The 25,727-nt window shown below is 45.0% G+C and overlaps 1 protein-coding gene across 1 annotated transcript in view; it reads right to left on the bottom strand.

The window, feature by feature from the left end:
• The window catches only part of LOC149458755 (uncharacterized), a 128,907-nt gene extending 105,916 nt beyond the window's left edge, over positions 1-22,991 (bottom strand). The window contains exon 1 of the mRNA XM_089681678.1: positions 22,956-22,991. The gene's annotated coding sequence lies outside the window, so the exon portion shown is untranslated. The remainder of the gene's footprint in view (positions 1-22,955) is intronic.
• Between the last annotated feature and the right edge of the window lie 2,736 nt (positions 22,992-25,727).

The raw sequence follows: 25,727 nt of genomic DNA, 5'->3' as shown, positions 1-25,727 counted from the left end.
CTGGTCATCCCTGTACTGTGTCCGCAGTCTCTGGTCATCCCTGTACTGTGTCCGCAGTCTCTGGTCATCCCTGTACTGTGTCCGCAGTCTCTGGTCATCCCTGTACTGTGTCTGCAGTCTCTGGTCATCTCCTGTACTGTGTCCGCAGTCTCTGGTCATCCCTGTACTGTTAATTAGTTTGCACTACTGTACGAGTTGTTTTTTCTAAACCAAAAGCTCGATATTCAGGTTTCATTGCAGTGTTGGCACTTTGAAAGAAATAAGTTGGTTTTGGGTTGCAGTTTGGGCACTCGGGCTTAAAAAGGTTCGCCATCACTGGCCTAGGCGATCGGAAACGGAAGTTGTCCTCCTCCCCGTAGTCTTGTGGGACACGTGACAGGTCCCAGAAGATGACGAGGCCATTCAGGAAGCACAGCGTTACTCGCACATGCGCAGTGGGTACCTGGATGTGAAGCCGCAAGCTATCACAGCCGGGTGCCCACACTGAAGATGCTGAAATACAGGACGGCCAGTAAAAACAGGCTGCGGCGGGGGCAACGCGGGGGCAATGCGGGATCGTGGGACAGGTGAGTGGCTGTTTTTTAAAAGTCAACAGCTACAGTTTTTGTAGCTGCTGACTTTTATTTTTTTTACAGAGTGAGTGGAACTCCGCTTTAAGGCTCCATGTACACTGCAGCTGATAAACTCACGTTTAGGAGCTTTTCTGAGTTTTTTTCAGCAGCCCCTGAACTTTCCCTAATGTTTTCCTATGTGTCCATGTACACATCGTCGCTTACAGGCAGTTGAGTTTACAGTCGTTTTTTTGAACGCACCAAACTTGCGTTAAAGAGTAGATTTTATCAGTGTTTCAAACGCCAAATGCTTGTAAACGCAGCTAACTGCGTATATAAGCGTTTGGAAATTTTTTTTAACTCTTCCATTTCTAGATACTGTCCAGAGGCTATTTCCATCATAAAAAATGCATGCAAAGCGTTTTCTTGGTACTCAAATGGACCTGGTACACCATACTTTGAGGTTTCGCATGAAAGAAAATATGTTAGAAACTGCTGCAATAATTTCTGCACAGAAATGAGCTGGAACACATCCAAACACCACAAAAAAAAAAAAAAAGACAGCTAATCTCAACAAACACTGCTCCCTCTGCTTCTGTTCTCTCTCTCTTAAAATGTCTGAAATAGTTAATTTTTTACTGTTTTTCAGTGCATTCTGGGCATTTGGGAGGTTCTCCTGAGGTTATCTTTAAAAAATGCTTCTAAACGCAAACGCGCATAAACGCGGTATGCAAACGCGGCTAAACAGATGTTTTTTAACCTACATTTTCCAGCAGTCAGTTTCCATCGTTCAGAAGTGTCCCGTGTACATGGAGTCTAATTCTAAAGCAACTGCACTTGAAGTTCACAGCATATTTGCCTTTAGGAAATCAACCTCATTATGTGTGTCTGGGTCCTTTTGTGAAACCATAGGAGTGCAGGGTTGTTGAATTTTTATCACCCAACGCCCAAGACATGTAGTTCCGGGCGTCGGGCAGTTAGCTTTTTTCAACCTTTAGCCCTGCTGCGGGCAAGCAGCAGGGCTCACCTGTCAGGTGGATGCATTCAGGCGGCAGCGCTGCTGCCTGATTGCTTCCACACAGCACACAGTGCCAGCCTCCGTCTTTTAGACCCTGCATGTATCATTAAGGAGAACCTGTTACCAAAAAATCATCACATAGGGAATTTCTGTCCCCTATGTGATGAAAAAAAAAAAGTTAAGTAGAAAATTTTTTTGTTAATACTAAACAAATCAAAGTTACATCCAAGCACATAACATTCCCGCAAAAAAAAATGTTGAGTCCCCACCCCCATATATATGCACGTACAAACGTAAAAGCACACGCCGGGCGCCTATGCATGAAAATGATGATTGCGATACACGTTACATATCGCCGTGCACGCCAGAATGAGAGCAATAATTCTAGCACTAGCACCTGTGCGGCGGGTTTTGTGTAATGATTTTTTTAAATGTGCGCAAAAAACGGAAGAACGGCTCTGGCAGCAAAAGGGATAAAGGATAAGCCAAACAGGCCCCTTTCTTGACAAGCAATCGGTGCTCATTACACTGCAGGGTATCTTTCCTCCATGCTAGTTCCCAGGTGCGGTTCCCGGGTGCGGTGCTGGAGACAGGCAGGGAGGGGAGGAGGAGATAAAACAGCGCAATGTTAAAAAAATTAAACGTTTAAGTTGCTATAAAACCCCTTTTGATTTTAAAAGTCCCAGACATTCCTAACAGCACCTCAGATTTAAATACGGTTTTGGTTAAAATTTTTTATTTTTTTTTTGTATCAGGACAAGTAGATTGTTATGGAGGACAAGTAGATTGGGTCACCGATTTAGTCCCTGGACAAGTAGTTTTTTTAAAAATTTCCACACCCCTGGAGTGTCTTCTAGCTGGCCAAGATCTTGAAGGTAAATTGGGTCTGTAATATACCTATGTCAATGCAACAATACTTTTAGCTGTAACAACTATTACATTGCCATAGGTAAAGGGTAACTCCACTTTTGTGGGAAAAATTATAGCAAATTAAAAAAAAAAATAAAAATAATACTAATATATTATATACAATTGCTACACAAGCCATATTGTAATTGAATGTTATTAAAAATTACCTTTTCTTTTTAATCTGCAGTACTGTGATTTTCTGTAAAATTCAATGCAATATGGCAACCCAGAGATGGTGTATAGAACTTCCCCAGAAATGTCATTTTCTGCTTGTGTGACTGGCTCACTGATTTTCCCAGAAGTATACACAAAGATACAAGTCAGATTTTAGGTATCCTCTGCAACAAAAATGTAGTTTTTGGTGAAATACTCCCATGGGATATTTACTTCTGAAGAGATACATCAGCTGATCAGAATGCACACAGACACTCCCATTCAGGAACCAGACTTCCAAGGACATAGTAAAACAGCTTTTTGTTTTAGGAGCATTAGCAGGTAGGACTTTGCAACAAAGTTTGATAAAATCCCAGCAATGTTCATGAACATAGATCACCCAGAGGGAATTGTCACCAAAAATGGCATTATTCTTTAAAGTTGTACGTGATGGAAATTCACTTACCAAAGGAGGTTCCGCTGATTGTCCTTCCTGCCTCCTCCTCTGCATGTACTGGATTTTTATTTTTAGGGAGTGATTACCTAGTTTTGACAATACCCCCTCCCACTTCCGTTTTGGAGAGCCTAATCCATTCAGCAGTTCGCTACCCCCTCCACCTCCTGAGACACGTCATAGGTCCCAGGAGGCCGTGGGGCCATTTACAGAGCACAGCACAACAGGTGCATGCGTAGTGGGGTGAAGCCACAAAGAATCACAACCGGCTTCCCGCAGTCAACATGGTAGCGCTGGGGACCTGAAGACTAGCAAAGAACCGGCCAGGATGAGGACAGTGCTGGATCCCTGGGATGGTAAGTGTATTTTTATTGAAAGTCAGCAGCTGCTGACTTTTATGGGGTTTTTTTTACCTGACTTGAGTTCCTTTTTAAGTAAGTCTCCCTAATGAATATCTTTTGCTCAGGGTAGGCGTGTGGACAGCAAGATCGCAGATGATTTATTCAATAGCACAGGACAGCGAGCAACTGCAATGTACAGACCAAATTTCCATTTCTCTGAAATCAGGTCATCTTAAGTTGAATTCTGATTTGTTGCCAAATATCTCTAATTAGTATATTGAAATGTGCAACTACGATGTATGTTTTCCCTTATCAATTTATCCACTTGATATAATTTACATATTATCTCTCTCTATATAATTTCTGCACATTGTAGACTCTTTATTGAGCACTGATGAGAGCAACTTTTTCACATGCACTATATACTGCAGGGATGTTCAATTTGTATCGCCTTTTAACCAGGACATGTAGTTCTGGACGCTGGGCACGTAGTTTCTTTTAACCTACAGCCCTGCTGCGTGCAAGCAGCAGGACTCACCTGTCAGATGGAAGCATACGGGCAGCAGCGCTGCAGCCGATCGCTTCCACACAGCCCCCTACAATTCCAACCTCCTCTGCTGCCGCCTCCCCAAACTGCCACCCTGCCTGCTCCCGGGCTCCGCTTGCCCATCTGTGGGCCTGAGACCTGTTCAGAGAGTGCCAGTGGGTAGAGGGGAAAAAGAAGAATGGACACTCGCTCTGCTCCCTTTCTTGTCCTGACCCGGAAGTGACATGACTTCCAGGTCCCCGTTGAAAGAATATAATACGGTGCGATGTGCACTGCACTACATCCAGTGGAGTACAGGAGAGACATCCAGGGTTTGTAAGAGAAACTTTCACCAAAAATCATCCTATCTGATGAAAAAAAAAAAGGTGAGTAAAAAAATGTTTTAAAACTGTAAAAAATTAAAGTTACACCCAAAGCACAAACTCCCCCCCCCCCCCCCCATATACACAAGTACAAACGTAAAAGTACACGCCGGGGCGCAAAACGTTGATTGCGAAACATGTCACATATTGCCGTGTACGCCAGAATGAAAGCAATAATTCTAGCACCATACCTCCTCCGTAACACTAAACTGATGACCGATAAGAGGCTTTAAAAGCATCACCTATAGAAAATACAGGGTACTAAAGTTTGTCGCCATTTCACAAGGGCACGCAAATGTATGTTTTGACATGTTGGATATCTATTTACTCATCTTTTATATTTTGGGTACAACTCTAAAATGTTGGATTTCCCCCTATAAGTGACAATGGTCATGTTTATGTTCTTGTTGGAGAGATTTCCTATCACTTTCTGTCTTTGCTGAAAGTCAAGGAAATGTGCCCAATAAGGACACAGACGGCAACAGAAACCTGACAGAGGCCCCAAGTCTTCTTCATCCAAAAAAAGCTTTAAGCTGGAGCTGGGCTTAAAGGAAAAGTGTAGGATCACTCAGTTTTCACAGCTCTCTGCTCCTCCAGTGATCACTTGAATGTCGAGCTGGGGAGGGGGTGGGAACGGCTGGCCATCTGCCAATCAGGCATCTGGGTGGATCCTGACATTAAAGTCGGGATCTCTTCAGAGCCTGGACCGGCTCTGTGACATCAGCCAACAGGGTGCTTTAGCCTACTATCAGCTAATTCTGGGTCACAGGAGAGCAAAATTAAGTGCACTTCTGTTACCAAGAGAAGTATGACCGAACAAAGCTTTGGCTATGCTTCTCTTTTAACATATAGCATGTTATTATTGTATATAAAGAATATGCAAGGCTTGACTTCCAAATCCTATTCTGTACAGTACCATTTTTACCACACTCTGCCGAATGCTTTGTTACCATGTTTCCAGCTTCCAGTCAGACGCCATCTTTTTGTCATCCAATCAAAAGCTGGGAATAGAAGAAAGCCTGATATCACAGACAGTAGAGATTCACTAAAGAGGTGAATGGTTTCAATTTTAGACCAGGGTCAGGAAGAAACATCTAAGGGCTCATTCACACTATGTTCATTGAGCTGCACAGATCAATGCAGTGCTTAGCACAAGAATACATAAAAAACAATTGTTTTCTATGTGCCCTGTTTACACCATGACACTGCATTGAGGAGGGTTGTGGTAGGTTGTGTAGTATTGCAGCTTCATTTCTATACACCGCACCTTGCATGCATGTAACCAGTACACACAGTTGTATGAAGCCTCATTTTGTGACACTTCAATAAAGTTGAAAAAAGAAGAAAAAAGTAAACAGTGCAATGAGTTGTGACAATGCACTGCACCTTACTGCCACTATACAACATACACCGGCTTGCACGTGTTTTCAGCTTGGGCTGGTGTGAACAAGCATTAGCTGTACAATGCACAATCTTGGGTAAACGTCCTACATACTATTAACATACTGCAATTATTATATGGTTATTATGTTGTCAAAGGTGATTTACAGGGTGCAGTTTAACTTTCTTAAATATCTGTATACCTGCCTATCCAGTCCTGAGAGTTACATAGCCAGGTCACTGGTCTGACCTCTCTCTACAGCAGTTTAAGTATACCTGTCAAAAGATGACTATGCAGGATGCCATGGCTGACCTTTCCTTCTCAGAGTATTAGTGCTCTGCCTGTCATGTTGATCCTTTGGCTTCAACGCTTTCCTGAACCAAGAACAGACATAAATAATTCTGTCAAATGATTTACTTGTATGGCTATACAATTCAAGTACATGAATGTAATAACTAATTGTGATACCAAATGCCCAAATCACCAATCATGCTTGTTCTGTGTCTAACTTGGAAGTCAGACACAGTCAGGCAACATTGCCCTGTTTTTGGAGTGTTGAGAGCCCATTCCAAATGAACAGACTTAAAGCAGAACTCCAGCCAAAAATAAAACAATAAAGAGCCCATTAAAATATAAAATACCAAAAACAGATTTTGCTGTAACTTTCAATCCAAATTTGCCGATAATGCTTGCTTTCTGCCACTAGATGTCCTCAGTCTGATGGTCAGCATGATTCAACCCACTTCCTCTGGCCTTGGACCAGCCTGTGACTGGACCATGAAAGAAGAAGCTGCACAGTGATGACACCGCTGATTGCTCAGTTCTACCTGCTGCTTCAAGCAGAGAGAGGTAACTGTCAGTCACCACTGTCTAGGCTGCCCCCCTCCAGCACTCACTGGAGCGATAGGCTGTGGAGGGGGAGGGAGGGGCTGGCTCAGCGTTTCAGTGGATTGCTAACAGGCTGAGCCAGGTGCCAGTTCAGCCATCTGGGTGGATCCCAACTTTAAAATCAGGATCTTTCCCCAGTCTGAACCAGCTGAGTGATGTCAGTGGACAGTGGACTTCAGCCCACTGTCAGCTAAAAATGGGTCACAAGAGTGCAGAACGAAGTGCACTGCTGTGATCGAAAGGAGAAGTACAGCCAAATGAGCTTTAACTGTACTTCTCCTTTAAGCAATACAGCTAGGTCAACTTCCTACTCCCCTCCCCCCAGCCTGCGACTAGGCAGTAAAAGCAGCAGAAGACTGATGAACTCATCTCTCTGCTCATTTTTCTACCTCCTGTCAGCATGTTCCTCTCACTACACATGCATGTACCTCATCTGTGTGACTACTGTTGTCCATCCCCCTCCCTATCTGAGCTCCTCTGCTCAAAGGAATACAAGAGGCTGATATCAAATCAAAATTCAGGTACTTAAAGTGAAACTTCACTCTCTCAATCAACAGTCACTATGTTTAATCCGCATGCTGCTAGCATTAGTAAATAGATAGAAAAGTATATTATATTTACTGGTTTTAAACCTTTTTTTTACATTTCTTCAGTTACTTCCTGGTTTCCATGCCTAGGCAAATGATGTCATACATCCCAGGAGTCTTCAGGAAGGGAGGAGAGGTTTTCTCAGCTAAGCACACCCTCCTGCCTGCATGCCTGAGCTAAGGGAGGATGGATTCCACGAAGTAGTTGCTATGTGAATCATCTGCCCTTACTTAAGATGACCATGGCCAGAAATGCTGGGGGGTGTTTTTCAAAATGATTTCTCAGCAAAATAAAACATGGAGACATGGATGGATGGGGTCATTTGCTTTGAATATTAAAAAAATGAATTAAATAGCACTTTTGGTTTGTGGTGCTCAGATGCAGCACACTTCTGCTTTAACCACTAGCCTACCAGGCACTTATACCCCCTTCCTGCCCAGGCCAATTTTCAGTTTTCAGTGCTGTCACACTTTGAATGACAATTGCGTGGTCATGCAACACTGTACTCATATGACATTTTTATCATTTTTTTGAGACAGATAGAGCTTTCTTTTGGTGGTATTTAATCACCTCTGTGTTTTTTATTTTTTGCTAAACAAACCAACAACAAATGAAATTTTTTTTTTTTAAAAAGTGTTTTTTCTTCGTTTTTGTTTTAAAATGTTGTAAATAAGTGATCTTTCTCCTTCACTGATGTGCGCTAATGAGGCTGCAGTGATGGGCACTGATAGGTGGCACTGGTGAGGAGGCACTGGTAGGTGGCACAGATGGGCATTGACAGGCATCACTGATGGGCACTGAAAGGCAGCACTCATATATGGCACTGATAGGCAGCACTGATAAGCAGCACTGACAAGCACTGTTAGGTGGCACTGACTAGCACTGTTAGGTGGCATTGATAGGCAGCACTGACGAGCACTGATAGGTGGCACTGACTGGCACAGATAGGCGACACTGAAAGGCAGCTCAGATGGGCACTGATATTTGGAATTGATGTGCACTGGTAGGCACTGATGGGCACTTGCAGGTGGCACTGATGAGCACTGACAGCTGGCATTGATTTGACACTGACAAGTGGCACTGTTGGGGCTACACAGATCATCAGGGCACACTGATCATCAGTGCCCTGATGATCAGTGTACATGTCCCCTCCAAGGAATGCCGATTACCGGCTCTCCTCTCCTCACGAGCTGTCAGCATGACAGCTCGTGAGGAGAGAACTGCCGATAACCGGCATTTCCCTATTTACATGCAATCAGCTGTGATTGGACACAGCTGATCACATGACCGAGCTGACATCTTTGGCTGTTTCCGTTGATCTGCTGTGTCCGGGGGACACAGCGCACTGCCGATCTCCGCGCATGCGCGGTTAGAATGGGAGGACGTCATAGGACGTCCTCCCAGAACGATAGAACCACCTTGCACCCGTCATTGCACTATATGGCGGGCGGGAGGTGGTTAAAGTGGAACTACACTGCATATGAGCACCAAAAACACTATTTCATTCATTTTTACTATTCAAAGCAAACTCACCCATCCATCCATGTCTCCTTGCTTCATTTGTTGGAAAATCACTGTAAAAGACACCCCCCTCTCATTTCAGGTCATTGTCATCTTAGAAAGAGATGATTAATGTAGTGGTGACTTCCTGAAATCCACGTGCCTTTAGCTCAGGCATACAGGCAGGAGGGTGTGCTTAGCTGAGGAAACCCCCCCTACCCTATTGAAGATTCGTGGGATGTATGACATCATTTGCCTAGACCTGAAAACCAGGAAGAAACTAAAGAAAGGTAAAAAAAAAAGTTTAAAACAAGTAAATATAATATACTTTCCTATCTATTTACTAATGCTAGGAGCATAGGGATTAAACATAGATAATGTCGATTGAGAGAGTGAAGTTCCACTTTAAAACTAGTTACATTTAAAAATATATTAAGCCTGGGTTCACACTGATGAGGTCCGGAATTTGTAGCATTTTCTGTGCGAATTCCGCACCGCATCAGAATCGCACCCCGTTCATGTGAACCGCTGCGGGGGTGTATGTTAAGTTAAGAACACCCCGAAATTGGTCCGCAAAACGCGGTGCGATGTGCAGAATCAGATCACATAGGTGTGAATACCCATACAATCCGATTCTAGTGTGGACCAAAAAAAGGGCCCTGCACCTTCTTGGTGCGGGTGTGGTGCAATTAGAGCCATACAAAATGTACGGCTCCAAGAGCACCGCACACAAATCGCATGTGATTTGCACAGGAATGCGGTGCGGTTCCTGTGCGAATCACATGCGATGTAAAGCACCGCATGTATGTGAACCCAGGCTAAAGTGGAATTAAACTAAAAAAAAAAAAAAAAAGCTTAGCTTACATTTCAAACACCACTCTGCCATGATGATCTGATTGACATGAGTCAAGGCAAGGCCAATCAAGTCATGTCTATTTTTCCACACAATAAGGTGCATGGCTTTGATAACACAATGGGGTTGATTTACTAAAACTGGAGAGTGCAAAATCTGGGGTAGCTCTGCACAAAAACCAATCGGCATCCAGGTTTTTTTTGTCAAAGCTCAATGAAACCAGCTAAAGCTAGAAGCTGATTGGCTACCATGCACAGCTGCACCAGATTTTGCACTCTCCAGTTTTAGTAAATCAACCCCACTGCGCCTTAATGAACTGCAACACATTTGACTAACACACAAGCATTAAGGCAACGCATAGTTTGAATTGATCCTTAATGATTTTTTCTTTAATGAATGCATGATTGTCTTCTTAATTGGTGCTGCTCTGTAGCTTTAAAATGTATTTGACAATTTGTAAGCACTCCCCTTTAAAAGAGTTATGCAAAAAGCTGACTTTGCACAAAGCGACCTTGAAATCTTGGCCATAAGCCTTGAGACGTTTGTAATACGCAGTCCCAGGGTGAGACCCAGAGATTTCCAGGTATGTGCACAAGGCATGCTGCTGACACTTTTACCTTTGCAGTCAAACAGCTCTTTACACAAATGACAGGCTTCAATGGCTCAGCACACACCACTCATTGTATTTGTGTGGAATGTTTGTACTGCATTACCTTCACTTCACAATACAACACTCAACCTTGTCTGACATTGCTCTAACAATGCTGTATGGATTTTTCTGCTCTCCTATGTAAACAGAATTGTTCTATAGCTGTTTTATTCATGTGAGCGTCATGAAGTCATCATTTTGCTCTTAAACTAGCTCACAAGATCTGTGCCTGACATCACACCGGTAAACCTACCATTAGCATTTTACCCTCAATCAGTTGTATATACATTGGTTCCCTTTTCAAGCCCTGATGATGCCCCGAAACGTGACAGCTTTCCATTATGATCTGATCACATACTTGAATAAAAATGTATTTGGACTATTAACCCGTGGTGGCACAATCTTAGATCTGATGTTCTGCACTAGAAACTAATGAAACTGTTGGACCCCCCCAATGTGTAGAAACTGCCCACCCAGTCACCAGACAACCTGTCATAACACCAATTTAATACTATAGAATACCAATACGACATCCCTATAGTCCAGCGCTATCTATCTACTTTCCCAAGGATGAAGTCATCATTTGACATACTTTAGCATCATATGATGTACTGCTTTCAAACTAGTTAAAAAAACTTTCAGTGTAATGCAGGCCTTGAAAGTTTCCACTTGCCTGCTCGCATTTTGCGAGTGGAAATAACATGGGGGAGAGGGCCTGATCGATCAAACAGCAGATGGATATGGAGCGAGGTGCCGGCACCAGAGGCGGAATAAGCTTTCAGAAATTTAGGCATTCACACATTACCCAAGGGCCCAGAGTCCTTAGGAGGTTCTATGACAGGCTCCTGAAAGGATGGGGAGGGCCACAGGGTGGATTGTGCAAGAGTGCTACAAGTCCGGTCCGGTTAGAGGAGAGAGTGACTGACAGAGCCCAAGGAGGAGGAGAATCCACAGACTTTTGAGAACTCAGCATGTAACACTGGGAGGAAGGGGGAGAAATGTCTGTGACAGGAGTGCTGAGAAATGGAGTGTGATAGGCTGAGAGAGCCAGAGGGGAGATGTGTGTGTGTGTGTCAGTGTGTGTGTGTGTGCTTGTCTGTGTGTATGTGTGTGTGTGTCTGTATGTATGTATGTGTGTCTGTATGTATGTATGTATGTATGTATGTGTGTGTGTGTGTATGTGTGTGTCTGTGTGTGTCTGTATGTATGCATGTATGTGTGTTTCTGTATGTATGTATGTATGTGTGTGTGTCTGTCTGTAGGTATGTGTGTGTGTGTCTGTGGGTATGTGTGTGTGTGTGTCTGTATGCATGTGTGTGCCTGTGTGTGTTATGGGGGGGATGGTGCCATAATTGTGAGTAGCAGAAATACCAATCACCCCCCCTCTTTTTCCCCCCTTCCTCCTCTTTTTCTCTCACCCCCTTCCCTCTCTCTCACCCCCCTTTCTTTTTTTTTGAAAAGGGGGTAGAGGACATGGCTATGGGGGGGGGGGGGGGGTCGAAGGAGGGTATATATTTATTTCTGTAACTGTATTCTGCATAAACATTTAACAGTGTCATTTAATGAGAGAATTTATGAGGGCATGTTTAGGGGAGGGATTAGGGGCGTGGCAGGGTAGCGGATGGGTGGAGCAACTGGTGGTGAGTAACTCCTAAGGCCTGCCTAGTAGCTCAGAACGTGAAATTTTGAGCCCTGGTGTAACGTATATCAATTTCAACAGCCTATCTGAAGGAATTTACAATTGAATTTTTGCACTGAAGTATTTTTGAAGTTGTAATTTATAAGAGAAGTCATTTTCCTAAACACTGCTAGCTTTTTGCAAATAACTCATTGTGTGCAGTGACCTGCATTAATCAGCATAGTTCAATGCATGCTAACCACTAAGGCACACAGAACACAAACATAACCTAAACCTAGTTCACATGATCAGAAAATTGTACAAAAAATACCGCTTTTGAAGCGATTGTATGCTAATCTAATCACAGCTTTCATCCAATATTATCAGAAGGGACAAGCACGAAAATGTTTCTCGTACGATACCAGATTGTACGATTTTCCTTTAATCAGCACAGTTTTCCTTCAAAAATATAATACAAATACATTACAGCATTTCCGAATTTTCTTTCTGTAGCACAAGAATTTTCCTACCTTTAGCAACCCCTTCACTTTTGATACGAAATAGCATGCGTAAAAAACCCCCCAAAAAAACGGACGATCATTCATCCAATGTTTTCATTGTGTGCATGGGGCAAGCTCACTTTGGTGTGCATGCTGATGTGAAGACCAAAAAAACACTATTCAAACCAGGCACATATGTGAATGTAAGAAACCTGGGCAATGTACTAGAAATGCTGGCAGTTCACATACTCATCCTGAACAATATGAGAAAAGAAGCACAGTGGCTAAATGGTTAGCACTTCCGCCTGGCAGTACTAGGGTCGTTGGTTCGAATCCCAGACACGGCACCTCCTGCCTGGAGTTTGCATGTTCTCCCTGTGCCTGTGTGGGTTTCCTCCCACACTCCAAAGACATGCTGGTAGGTTAATTGTATCCTGTCTAAATTGGCCCTTGTATATGAATGTGAGTTAGGGACCTTAGAGTGTACGCCCCTTGAGGGTTAGGGACTGATGTGAATGTACTATATGTAAAGCACTGCATAAATTGACGGCGCTATATGAGTACCTGAAATAAATAAAATAAATAAATCTTACAATGGAGCGTCTGCAATGTTAAATGCATAAGAGTATAGTCATGTCTTGCCTTGCAAGCACTCCATCTTAAAATATGCTGGTGTGAAGGTCCTTCAAGGTTCACTCCAATCAAAAATCAAAAAAAAAAAAAAAAATACAAGCACACCTACCACCTGTTGAGGGTTCCAGATTTTCATCCAGCTGTAGTTGCAGTGCACCCTTCTTCCTATTGTCTGTAATTCCTAGTGATCCTAGAACACCTCTCTGCATTTCAGAAGAGAAATTCTCAAACCCACCCACTGTATGGTCCTTACACTCTGACATGTCAAAGATGTTCCTCAAAGCCACCAATAAGATTCAAAACTTCTGTGTAAATAGAGTATGAACCTGACTGGTACTACACGGAGCAAAGGAAGAAGTTGCAAATCACACACATCAAAAAGCAGAATACTCCACCCACACATTAGGCACTCTCTAGAATCAAGGTGGAGTAGATTACACGGAACCTAAGGGGACCTAAACCGCTAAATACATAAAATGTACACTGATCTAACTGCCAAAAAGCTGCAAATCTGTGCAGTTGCTCTTGTGATTTATACAGAAGTGCAATTACTCCATGGGGTTGATTTACTAGAACTGGAGAGTGCAACATCTGGTGCAGTTTTGCATAGAAACCAATCAACTTCCAGGTTTTATTGTCAAAGCTTATTTCAACAAGCTGAAGTTAGAAGCCGATTGGCTACCATGCACACTTGCACTAGATTTTGCACTCTCCAGTGTTAGTAAATCAACCCCAAAGCGAAGCAGGCAACACCAATGTTATCCAGCTCAGCTTTGCAACTTCCAGTGTCACTTCTCCACCTACAGCAAGCTCAAAGAACAATGAAACATTATCATTGTTTTTTTATCCAATGAGAAGATGGGTAACAAAGGAAGGTGTAAAAATGGCCATAGACGGTGCGATTTTCATTCCTGTGACCACTGGTTGCAGGAAAGAAAATCGCTAGATTCCCCCATCAACACAGTTAGTGTTGATAGCAGAATCCCTCCTCAATCGTGTTCTCCCAGTGGGGGGGGGGGGGGGGGGGGGGGAGCAGGGGGGGCGTCCCAGCCAGGAGAACACAGTAATTACTGCTAAAGGCTATTTTACTACTATAACAGTATTAAACCCCAAACAGGCTGGCTGTACCCATGTTGATCCATCGGCCTGCCCAAACATGGTTCAAATCTTGGCTGGTCCCTGCTGAACCGACTGAGATTCAAACCATCTATGGTCGGCTTAAGGGTCCTTTCACAAGGCACACTGCATCCAGTAAACAATCCATGAGCAGATCCCCTGCTGAATCAGAGCAGATCAGGACTGATATCACTTCTGTGACATCCATGCCCATTCAGTTTTTTGTTCACAGTTTCACAGCAGACTATGGTGGACCTGCATTGGATCTATGGGCTGCCTGATGTAAACAGACTTTTGTTTGTTTACATCAGGCTACCTCCAGTTCATCATGTTCAGCTTTTTTTTAAATGGACCTGGATGGACTCGGAGGTAGGCAGATGTAAAACAGATGTAATCTGTTTATATCCATATGCCCATGGACCTGCATGGAACTTTCAGTCAGATCTTCCCTAAAAATTGTCAGGTGGACCTGATCACAATGGCCATGTAAAAGCTAACCCAGGGTCTTCCCAGCTAGGCATTTTAGCAGGTGTGTAAAAATATATACAGTATATGCAGGTCATGAGTAAACCTGGCATTCTGATTTATTCCTCAAAAAGAAAAGGCAGATGAACTCCAGACTAGCTGAAAATCTGGATACTGATTTCAAAGTAGCTGCTCAGATAGCACGAATCAACATCTTTACCTACTTGACTGGTTATGGGTAAGTACGGAGATCTGATGCAGTCTAGCACCAGCCAACCTGTCATCAACTCCACCATACTGACTGTCAGCACAAAATATGCAGCGACATCTATACATACATACAAAGGAGCTGAACTTCTGGTCAGCACATGGCAGAGAAGAAAGGACAAGACAGAAACAACAAAGCATGTTAATTCACTCTGTATGTGAATTTTTATTTATTTTGAATGGTAAATCACATGTACAGTTTGAGACCTGAATTCTGTGCACCAAAACATATGTATGTGAATGCACATGCGTTCCCAAACAGAAATGCAGTTTCTCTTATCTCACAAGAGACAAAGTGATGTAGCACTTTGTCCCGTCTTTCTAGGTGGTTTGGATGCTAAGAACGCATAGCGCACATTGCGCCCCCCACCATTGCCCAATGACACTGATCACAAGGAGACAAGTACTGTATACCATTAGTTCTGATTGACAGCGTTTGTCGCAGGCGGCAGGCAGGCACCCTTGATGAGTGCCACCACTACTCGTGCAAGAAAAGGGGCCTATAGTGATTAAACAGAACATTCTTGCCTTTGCACCAGTCCTGCTGAGCTCTCTTTGAGCCATTCACCAGCCAGCAATGCATCGCTGTTATCCATCACCTCCACTGTATCAGCAGCCCCCACAAATGTGAAAGGCGCACCCCGAGAATGAGATCGGCAGTGAGAGATGAAAAGAGAAATGAGTGTGAGAGGCCAGAGGTGCTGAGAGAGAAAAACAGCAGGAGGGCATAGCAGAGGGGGCAGTAGCTACTGAGCTCTGCTAGAACCCCCATGAGGACACCCACAAATCGGGCTTCATACACGGGTGGAGCTCACAGTCAAAAATACAATATTAAGAAGTGATTTTCTGACAAATGGTTTCTGCAGTGCAGAATATTTTATTTCATGAATCACTGGACCAGCAGATAACCTGTTATTCCTGAGAATTTAAAGTATTACTACACCCAGTACCCTTCATTTACTATATCTGGTCTCCCACATTACACACAACATGGAAGTGCAATTATTTTAGCAAATAAAAACCTAAATACCTTTTCTCATCAGCAGTTAGAGTAGTCTTAGTCTTGTGCCTTCTATCAGTGTTCAACAGAGCACTGGTTAAAATGTGTAAGAGGAGCTTTCTTTCTACTCTAGGAGGATGCAAAACCCCTGACCTCTGTTGGGACAGTGCTGATTGGCCCTGTGGTCTTTTTCCCAAGAAAAAGAAAAACTATCTAGCAATACACACTAAACTGAGCGTGTGCATGTGGCTACTGGTTCTGTCTGTCTTATCAGGAGATAAGACATAGACATTTGCACAAGAGGAGGGGCAGAGAAAACAGGATCAAATGGCCTTTTTACACAATGCAGATGATTAACTCCTTAGGTTCCACAGTGAGTATAACAAGCATGCTTTACTGCATATACAGACTGATTTTACTGTTGTGGGTTTAGTACCACTTTAAGGGCCCATTCAAAGAGAATAGGCTGCATTAAAGTGGAACTCAAGAAGAAATAGGGGCAATGCTGGAGGCAATAACAGCACACACTAATTTTGGTAGAATAATTACGAATGTGGAATGTATGGTAAAGATTATCAAACTTTTATGGGTAAAGTTCCACTTTAAGACAATGTGCTCTAAGGAATAAATCCAGGTGTGGATATTTTGACACAGTTACATTGGTCTAGCTTGGTCCAATGTAACTATGAATACATCATACCAGTGGGATCCCTCTCGAAGCTGGACATCACGCTACTCCAATGATCTCCACTAGCTTCTGCCATGAGGCTGCCCTGCTGCATTGTGAACACAGGAGGCCCTAACATAGACGGAAAAGGTGTTACATTGAGAAGAAGTGTTAGATGTAGGTTACACTTAGGTGATGGGGGGGTTTGCACATTTGTATCCAGCGCCTACAGTCTAAAGTCTGAATGTACAGGTTCCAAGCACTGAATTTACAAATACAAAAGGCTTGTGTCCATCTAGTTCAACCGATAGAACCTAGAGCTGATCTCCAACTGGTCATTAAACACACCCATTTATGCAGCTTTGTATTTATTAAAGCGGAGCTCCACCCAAAAGGGGAAGTTCCGCTTTAAGCCTTTGTCCCCCGCTCCCCATTAAGGATTGGCACCACCTATGGGGAGCGGGTACCTGAATTTGACAGGTACCTGCCCATTTCCGCTGCGATCACCTAGGCGATTGGAAGGGTTAGTTGTCCCCCCCCCCCCTCCCTCCCCATAGTCTTCTGGGACACGTGACAGGTCCCAGAAGACTACGGGGCCATTCACAAAGCGCAGTGCTTCTCACACATGTGCAGTGGGCACCCGGCTGTGAAGCCACATGCTGTCACAGCCGGGTGCCCACACTGAAGATGCCGGCGCCAGGGAGAGAAGATGGCCGGTGAAATCAGCGGTGGTGAAGACACCGCTGGACCGAGGGACAGGTAAGTGGCTGTATTTTAAAAGTCATCAGCTACAGTTTTTGTAGCTGCTGACTTTTTTTTTTTTTTTTTTAGGTGGAACTCTCTTCCAGTCCCTGTACAGCAGAGCTCAGAGAGGGAGAAAGAAGCAGCATAAGGACCAAATAGGTGTGTTGCAGAGCAAGATGCATGCTAATAAAAGGACAGAGCAGAGTGACAGAGATGAGCTTGTTAGTGTGATGCTTCTCCTTTAACTGTCCAGTCACAGGGTGAGGGTGGGAAGGAGACATGTATGGGAAGATGAAACTAGTAAAGATAGATCAGATCTCCTCCCCTGCAAATGGAAGAGCTATGTAACCCTCAGGATTATATAGAAGGTCAACCAGCTCTCGTATAGATAATTCTACCATGTATCTGTTTGCCACATTAAGTGCAATGTTAACATGGCGGGCCCTGCTGGTCCTTTGTATCATCGGAGATCCTTCTGTTCTCAGAACACCGATGTGTGATGCTACTTGTTCTGGCCCACATGACCTGCCTAGCAGCTGTGGATAGCATGTGGAAGGCTACAGAGGTGATTTCAGAGAAGTATAAAGTCCAAGCAGGAAGTCAGCAAACTGCAAGCATGCAATACAAATGTCAACACAAAAGTGAAATATTATAACTCCTGACAAGATGTGCTGACATATACAGAAACACAAAGGTGAAAGATAAATTAAAAAATTAAAAACAAAATAAGGCGCATAAGAGTATACCAAAAAAGGTATAAAAGGAGATAAATTAGAAGGTCAATAAAAGTGCATTTGGTAAATCCAGGGTTAATTCCGTGTCATCACTGGCACTTAGTCTAGGTTCACACCGATGCGTTTTTTGTTGCGCTTTGCAGAAACGCACAGCAGTCCATTTAACATGATTTCCTATGGGACAGGTTCACAGCTCCGCGTTTTTGCCCGGTGCATTTTTTGGAAAGGGTCTGGGACTTTTTTAAGCGCAAAACATTGCGTTTTTGGTTCAATAGACTTCAATGGAGATGCTGCAGAAATGAATGTAGTGTGTTTTTGATTCATTTTTGCTTTTTAATCTGCCCAGCAACAAGTTGGAAAAAAACGAAAAAACACATGTGCAAAAATGCGTCAAAAAACGCATGTACAAAAACGCACAGCAAAAAACTTTGCAGAAATGGCTCAAACGCAAAATGCATAGGTGTGAACCTAGCTTTATAGCTGCTCCTCAAGAAAGTGAAGAAAATCTATAAGTAATACAAGAAGGAAATAATAGAGGGCGCTGTTCAAAGTGTAACATACAGAAGTTTATTAAAGTGGTTCTAAAGGCAGAAGATTTTTACTTTGACCCCTCGGCGCCGGTGCCTCCTGGCCCATTAATGTGGAGCTCCACACAAAAGGGAAAGTTCTGCTTTAAGCCTTTGTCCTCCACTCCCCATTAAGGATTGGCACCTTTGGGCAGTGGGTACCCGAATTTGACAGGTATCCACTCCCACTTCTGCTGTGATCACCTAGGCCAGGGGTGAGCAACTGTACCCTCCAGCTGTTGTAGAACTACAAGTCCCATGAGGCATTGCAAAACTGACAGTTACAAGCATGACTCCCAAAGGCAGAGGCATGATGGGACTTGTAGTTAATCAACAGCTGGAGGGCCACAGTTGCCCACCCCTGGCCTAGGCGATTGGAAGCAGAAGTTGTCCTCCCCCCTCCTTCCCTGTAGTCTTCTGGGACATGTGACAGGTCCCAGAAGACGACGGGGCCATTCACAAAGCACAGCGCTGCTCGCGCATGCACAGTGGGCACTTAGCTGTGAAGCTGCCCACACTAAAGATGCCGGCACCAGGGAAAGAAGAGTGACCGAGGGACAGGTAAGTGGCTGTATTTTAAAAGTCAGCAGCTACAGTTTTTGTAGCTGCTGACTTTTATTTATTTATTTTTTTCAGCTGGAACTCCTCTTTAAGAGGTTTCTGATGCCGGGAGGTGGGGCAGGTCATATGGCCGCTGCGATTGGCTGTCACATGCTCAGAAAGCTCCCAATCAAAAGTAGTGTAATGCGTTTAGGAGCATTTAGCTGCATCAAGTGTTTAAGCATCAATTCATTTCATTGGCCAGAAGAAATTGAAATGAATTAACGCTCAAGCGCTACATGCGCCTAGCGTTAATGTACAATTAGCTGCATTTACATGCGTTTAATGTCAAGCGGTTTTTCTGCCAAACCTCTGCTGCTCCTGGACGCAGTGGAAGTTTAAATGCCCATGCTAATGAACTCCTCTAAACGCCTGTGTGCATGGACACATAGACTAACATGCAGGGGAGTTTAGAGGTAGGAAATAAAAATGCCTGGCGCCCCCAGAAGCAGCTGTAACAATGTCCAGTGTGCATGAGGCCTAAAAGACAACGCAAGATACCTGCTATACCTGCTATTACATATAGTAACCAGAACACGCTTTTCTGGCTGGAAAAACAAAGTTTACTCTAATAAAATGTAATGTTTTAAAAATGAAAATACAATAAAATAAATGTAAAGCATACATACAGCATGATTACAGATGTGGGCCCAAGGTGTAAACACACATGTAATTAACAACTGTGTAAGTCTCGGTTCACACTACTATGACCTGAAAGTCGTTTGACTTGCTGTGCGACATTGCCAGGCAACTTGAGTACTACTTTGAAGCAACTTTCAGGGAATTCCCGGATAATCTTCCTGCAATATCAGATACAAATCACATCAATATAGATGAGGATCTGACTTGGAGGCAACTTCCATTAAAGTCTATGGGCACAAGTCAGATAGACGTTGCCTTGAAGTAGTACAGGAGCCTTTTCTGAGCAACTTCAGCAGTGCTAAGACCACTCTCATTGACTAACTTGGGATTTCACATGTCGCGTGACTTGGGGGTCTCACAAGTTGCGGCAGTGTGAACCCAGCCTCACAGAATTTATTAGAACTGGAGCAGCTGTGCATAGTAACCAATCAGCTTCCAGCTTCAGTTTGTCCAGTTAAACCTTGAAAAGGAAAGCTAGAAGCTGATTGGTTGCCAAACACCACTGCTGTAGATTTTGTCCGTTCTATAGATTTCCCTGTACTTCCTGTCCTGCTTTACTAGATAGGAAGTGTGAAGAATGCTCCAACAATAACAGACATAAATAAAAAGCAGGCAGAGGTTCTAGCCTTCTCTGTGCTATTAAGAATTGTTATTTATGTCAGTGCTGCTGTTGGAGGGTTCTCCTCACTTCCTGTCTGGTGAGATGTTGTCAGCGGGATAGGAAGTGAGGGGAGATCTCTCTAACACAGGTGTCTCCAAACTGTGGCCCTTTGTTTGCTTTCATCCAGCCTTTGGGGCAGTATTCCTCCCACCAACAATGGGGTACAATCCCTCTCACTGACACCAACATTGAAGTATAATTCCTCCCACTAACACCAACAATGGGGTATAATGCCTCTCACTGACACCAATATTGGAGTAGAATTCCTCCCACTAACACCAACAATGGGGTATAATGCCTCTCACTGACACCAACATTGGAGTAGAATTCCTCCCACTAACACCAACAATGGGGTATAATGCCTCTCACTGACACCAACATTGGAGTAGAATTCCTCCCACTAACACCAAGGATGGGACACTACTCCTTCCACTGACACCAACAATTGGGCACTATTCCTCCAACTGACACCAAAATGGGACACTATTCCTCCCACTAACACCAATGATGGGGCACTATTCCTCTCACTGACACCAACAATGGGACACTATTCCTCTCACTGACACCAACAATTGGGCACTATTCCTCCCACTGACACCAATGATGGAGCACTATTCCTCCCACTGACACCAATGATGGGACACTATTCCTCCCACTGACACCAATGATGGGACACTATTCCTCCCACTGACACCAATGATGGGACACTATTCCTCCCACTGACACCAATGATGGGACACTATTCCTCCCACTGACACCAATGATAGGACACTATTCCTCTCACTGACACCAATGAAGGGACACTATCCCCCTCACCGACAACAATGATGGGGCACTATTCCTACCACTGACACCAATGATAGGACACGACCCCCCCCCCACCAACATCAATGATGGGGCACTTTTCCTCACATTGACACCAACAATTGGGCACTATTCCTCCCACTGATACCAGCTGACAACAATGATGAGACACTACTACTCCGGCTGACAATGAAGGGACGCTATTCCCCCCACCGGCACCAATGATGGGACACTATTCCCACCACCGACACCAATGATGGAACAGTATTCCTCCCACTGACACCAACAATTGGACACTATTCCTCCCACTGGTACCAAAGTTGGAGCATTATTCCTCCAACTGACACCAATGATGGGGCACTATCCCTCCAACTGACACCAAAGGTGAATACTGTTTACTCCCAACGATGCCAAGATATTTTCTACTCCCACTGACCATAGTCTGGCCCCCCTAAAGTATGAAGGACTGTAGAGCGGCCCTTTGTTTAGAAAGTTTGGAGACCCCAGATCCAACAGACCGTTGGATAGCAGCAAGGGCTCACTCAGACAGGATGCAGCAGCACTGTGTGTTATGGCTGTGTACAAACCAGACGATTAGTTGCATCCAGTTTATGGACACAATCGTTCTGCATTCAGAGTCGGTCAGGAGTCCTGTTCACATGTGACCACTAGGATGAGAACAACGGTCATCGATCAGTATAGGAGACAAATCTGTCCACACACAAGGTGTGTATAGGGTTGGCTTCTCTGTCCGCAAGAATCCCAGATTGTCACTGGAGGCCACCACTATGAATGAGCCCTAAAAACCTTGTAGGGGGTCTAACCCTTCCACTCCCCCCATCCAAAACTAACAAAAAACATTGGATCCAACCCTCCTTCATCTCCTCCAAACCATCAACAGACATTTAAGAGTACAATGGTGGTCATCAAATCATTACACAGATATATAACCAATGGTGGCCATACACACTTCAATAAATTATCGATTTATTTTCTGATCGATCTCTTCTGATAGGAATAATCAATCTATAGGTGACAACCCATCTGATCGATATTCCCCACATGGGGAAGAAGATTTTGATCAATAGCTGGGATAAGGTTGTAGTTTACGATCTGTTCCCACCATGTCATCCCATCATCTGATCGAATGAAATACAATCGTGTTCATGGACATGGATGGAACTGAGCTAAACTGATTGGAAGATAAGGCATGGCTATTCGATTATTTTCAGATGGTTTTGATCGAATTACTCATCAATCAGATAATAAAATCAAGGTGTGGTCACCATAAGCCCCCCCACAGACATGACATAGTTTGGACCTGGGGTGACAACCGAGGACAAATCCTACAAATACAACGTGTGTGTGTCACCAGCAGGTGCTCCGTCCAATCCATGTCCAGGCCATACACAGGAGAGGGGATCCGCACAGCTGCCTGTCATCAGCTTCCTCCTCACAATACTACCAGTGTCCTACCACCGTCCGATCATGTGTGTCCGACCACCGTCCGATCATGTATGACAGATTGGATGAAGGGACCCTGTGCTCACATCTCCATGCCCTGTACCAGTCCCTACCACACAGGACCGGAAGAGTGACATGAAGTAAAGTTGTCTTCCCTTCACTAGGTCCACCGATCACCGTCCGATCGTCATCTCCTACACACAGGACTCCGCCATACACCGGGCATGGGGGTCACACACACACAGTGTAGGTATGTACAAAGACAGACAGGGACACTCACCGCCACCAGCCGCCCGCTCCGCTCAGTGTTCTGTGTGTGCCCGGGTGGGGGCGCTGTGCCCCGGATTCCCCACCTGTGCCATGCTAGCCCTCCTCCCCCTCCCGGCCGCAGAGAGTCACTGCACCGGAAATACCGCACATCCCGGCTCACATTACACACCCGAACATCCATGGCGGCCAGTACGGGGGGAGGAGAGACATTCCCGGACACAGCCCGGGGAAGGGGGGCATTTATCTGTTATTTGTCACCACAGCACCCTCATCCACTACACTCACCGTCTGTCTGGTTATATTCCACCCCCACTTTATATCTGCCTCCTCTACCACAGTCCTGCCTGCTACCTCCACCTTTTGGCTTCAATGAGCCCCCTATACAACCCCCCCTCCCCCGCCTTCCAGCCCCCCTCTACACTCCCTCCTGCCTTCCAGCCCCCCTCTACATGCCCCCACCTTCCAGCACCCTTTATGACACCCACACGTTTCAGCTCCCCTCAACAATGCTATTCCAGCCCCCCCCTCCTCAGCCACCACTTCAACAATTCCTACCTTTCAGCCCCCCTTTATGACGCCCCCGCATTTAGAACTGCTCTACAATGCTGCTGCCTTGCAGCTCCCTCTACCATGCCCCCATCTTCTGGCTCTCCTTTACTGTACATTCAGGCCCCCCCCCCCCCCCCCCCCTCTATGACACTTCCATCTTTTGGCCTCCTGCACAATGTCCCCATCTTCCAGACCTTTCTACAATGCTCTTGCTTTCCAGCCCCTCTAATGCCCCCTCTATGACACACCTGCCTTCTGGCCCCTATCTACAACACCCCGCGATCCTGCCCCCTATGAGGCTCCCACCTTCCCGCCCCTCTCCACAACACCCTGCCATCCAGCTCCCTCTCTACAATGCTCCTGCCTTTCAGCCCCTCTCTACAGGGCTCCCACCTCCTGACCCCTCTCCATGACACCTGCATTCCATCCCCTCTCTACAAGGCTCCTACCTTTTAGCCCCTCTTTGATGCCCCTGCCTTCCAGCCCCCTCTACATGCCTCTGCCTTCTATGATGCCCACACATTCCAGCACCCTTTTTTCTATGTTTACCCCCACCTCTACAATGCCCCCATCTTCTGGCCTTCCTTTACTACACCTGTGCATTCTGGCCACCCTCTATGACACTGCCTTCCATCTTCTGGCCCCTATCTACAACACCCACCATCCAGCCCCCTGTCTGCAATGCTCCTACCTTCCATACCCTCTCTACAAGGTTCCCGCCTTCTGGCACCTCTCCCTTTCAGCCTCCCTCTATGACACTCTTGCCTTTCATACCCTTTCTACAAGGCTTCCACCTTCTGGCCCCTCTTTGATGCCCCGTCTTATACCCTCTCTACAATGCCTCTGCCTTCTATGATGCCCACACATCCCAGCACCCCCTCTTTGACGCTTCCCTCTTCCAGCCACTTCTATAACCCCCCCCCCATCTTCTGGCCTTCCTTTACCACACCTGTGCATTATGACACCCCCACCTTCCAGCCCCTCTACGATGCCCCTGCCTTCCATTTTCTGGACTCTATCTACAACACCCACCATCCAGCCCCCACTCTACAATGCTCCTGCCTTCCATCCCCTATCTACAAGGCTCCTGTCTTCCAGGCCCTCTACACAACCATCCTGCCTTTCAACCCTCCTTTCTAGGATGCCTTTGGCTTCTGGCACCTTCTATGATGCCCACACATTCCAGCCCTCCTCTTTGACACTTCCCTTTTCCAGCCACCTCTTTCAAACCCCTGTCTTCTGGTCACTCCCCTTTCCCCCCCCCCCTTTATGATGCCCATTCACGCTTCCTCTGACACCCCCACCCTCCAGCCTTCTCTCAGAATCTAGCCCTCTACTGCGTTGTGGTGCATAAACGAATGCACATTATTGCAAGCATTAGCATGTTTGTTTAGGGAAGATTACTGGAATTGGCCTCTAAAGCATCAAAATGCAACAATAAATTGGACCTGTACTATTTTCCTTAATGCAGCATATCCCAACACAGAAGTGAGCTATGGCGCATTGTGGTGTATTAAGCGTGCGTTGAAAAAACGAATGACACCACAGTACACGGGTTATGAAAGTGCACGTTTTAGCGCAACAATGAAATGTGGATAGACCCTCAGCCTACTGAACACGTGCATGGAAAGGGCATTCAACAAAGGAAACAAAGTGCACTTATCATTGTGTCCGTTACCCTCTCCCCCCATATGCATATTGTCTCAGTCTAACTGCTGTGACCTCCAGGTTTGTTTACATCCAGCACATTGCATCCATATAGTCTTCTATGGGCTTGTCTCACTGGATGTAAACAAATACTAGAGGAAATGCAATTGAGCTGGGGTAGGCATGGGGAAAGGAGGGAGGGTGGTTAGGTTGGGTCAGGGCCCAAATAAATGTACTTCTTTAAGGTCACGTTCACACTAGCTTTGTCAGCAGGCGACAGACAGACATTTTGGAAGTGTTTTTAACGCTTTTCAAACGCCTATTAAAATACTGCACATGGCAGCACACAGTGCTGTTCACACTGAAGCGTTAGCGTCCTTGCAAAATTGACGCCTCATGTCCAGTCAGGAGGAGTTGAAGCCTCCCATTCAAGTCTATGGTGACGCTCCTCAAATGACTGTCAGGCATTTGCAAGGCGGTTGTGGAACGTTAATACCATTAAACTTCATTATAGGCGTTTGTGGTGCTGTTTTAACGCTTTGCAAACGCCTATCAAACGCCTAAAAAATGCGCACAGGGCATTTGG

The sequence above is a fragment of the Staurois parvus genome, unplaced genomic scaffold (assembly GCF_062004578.1).
Source record: "Staurois parvus isolate SC_StPar_1 unplaced genomic scaffold, SC_StPar_1.0 ptg000276l, whole genome shotgun sequence".
In the NCBI taxonomy this organism is placed as follows: Eukaryota; Metazoa; Chordata; class Amphibia; order Anura; family Ranidae; genus Staurois; species Staurois parvus.
Note: the sequence above shows the minus strand (reverse complement) of the source record. Positions and strands in the feature narration are given on the sequence as shown.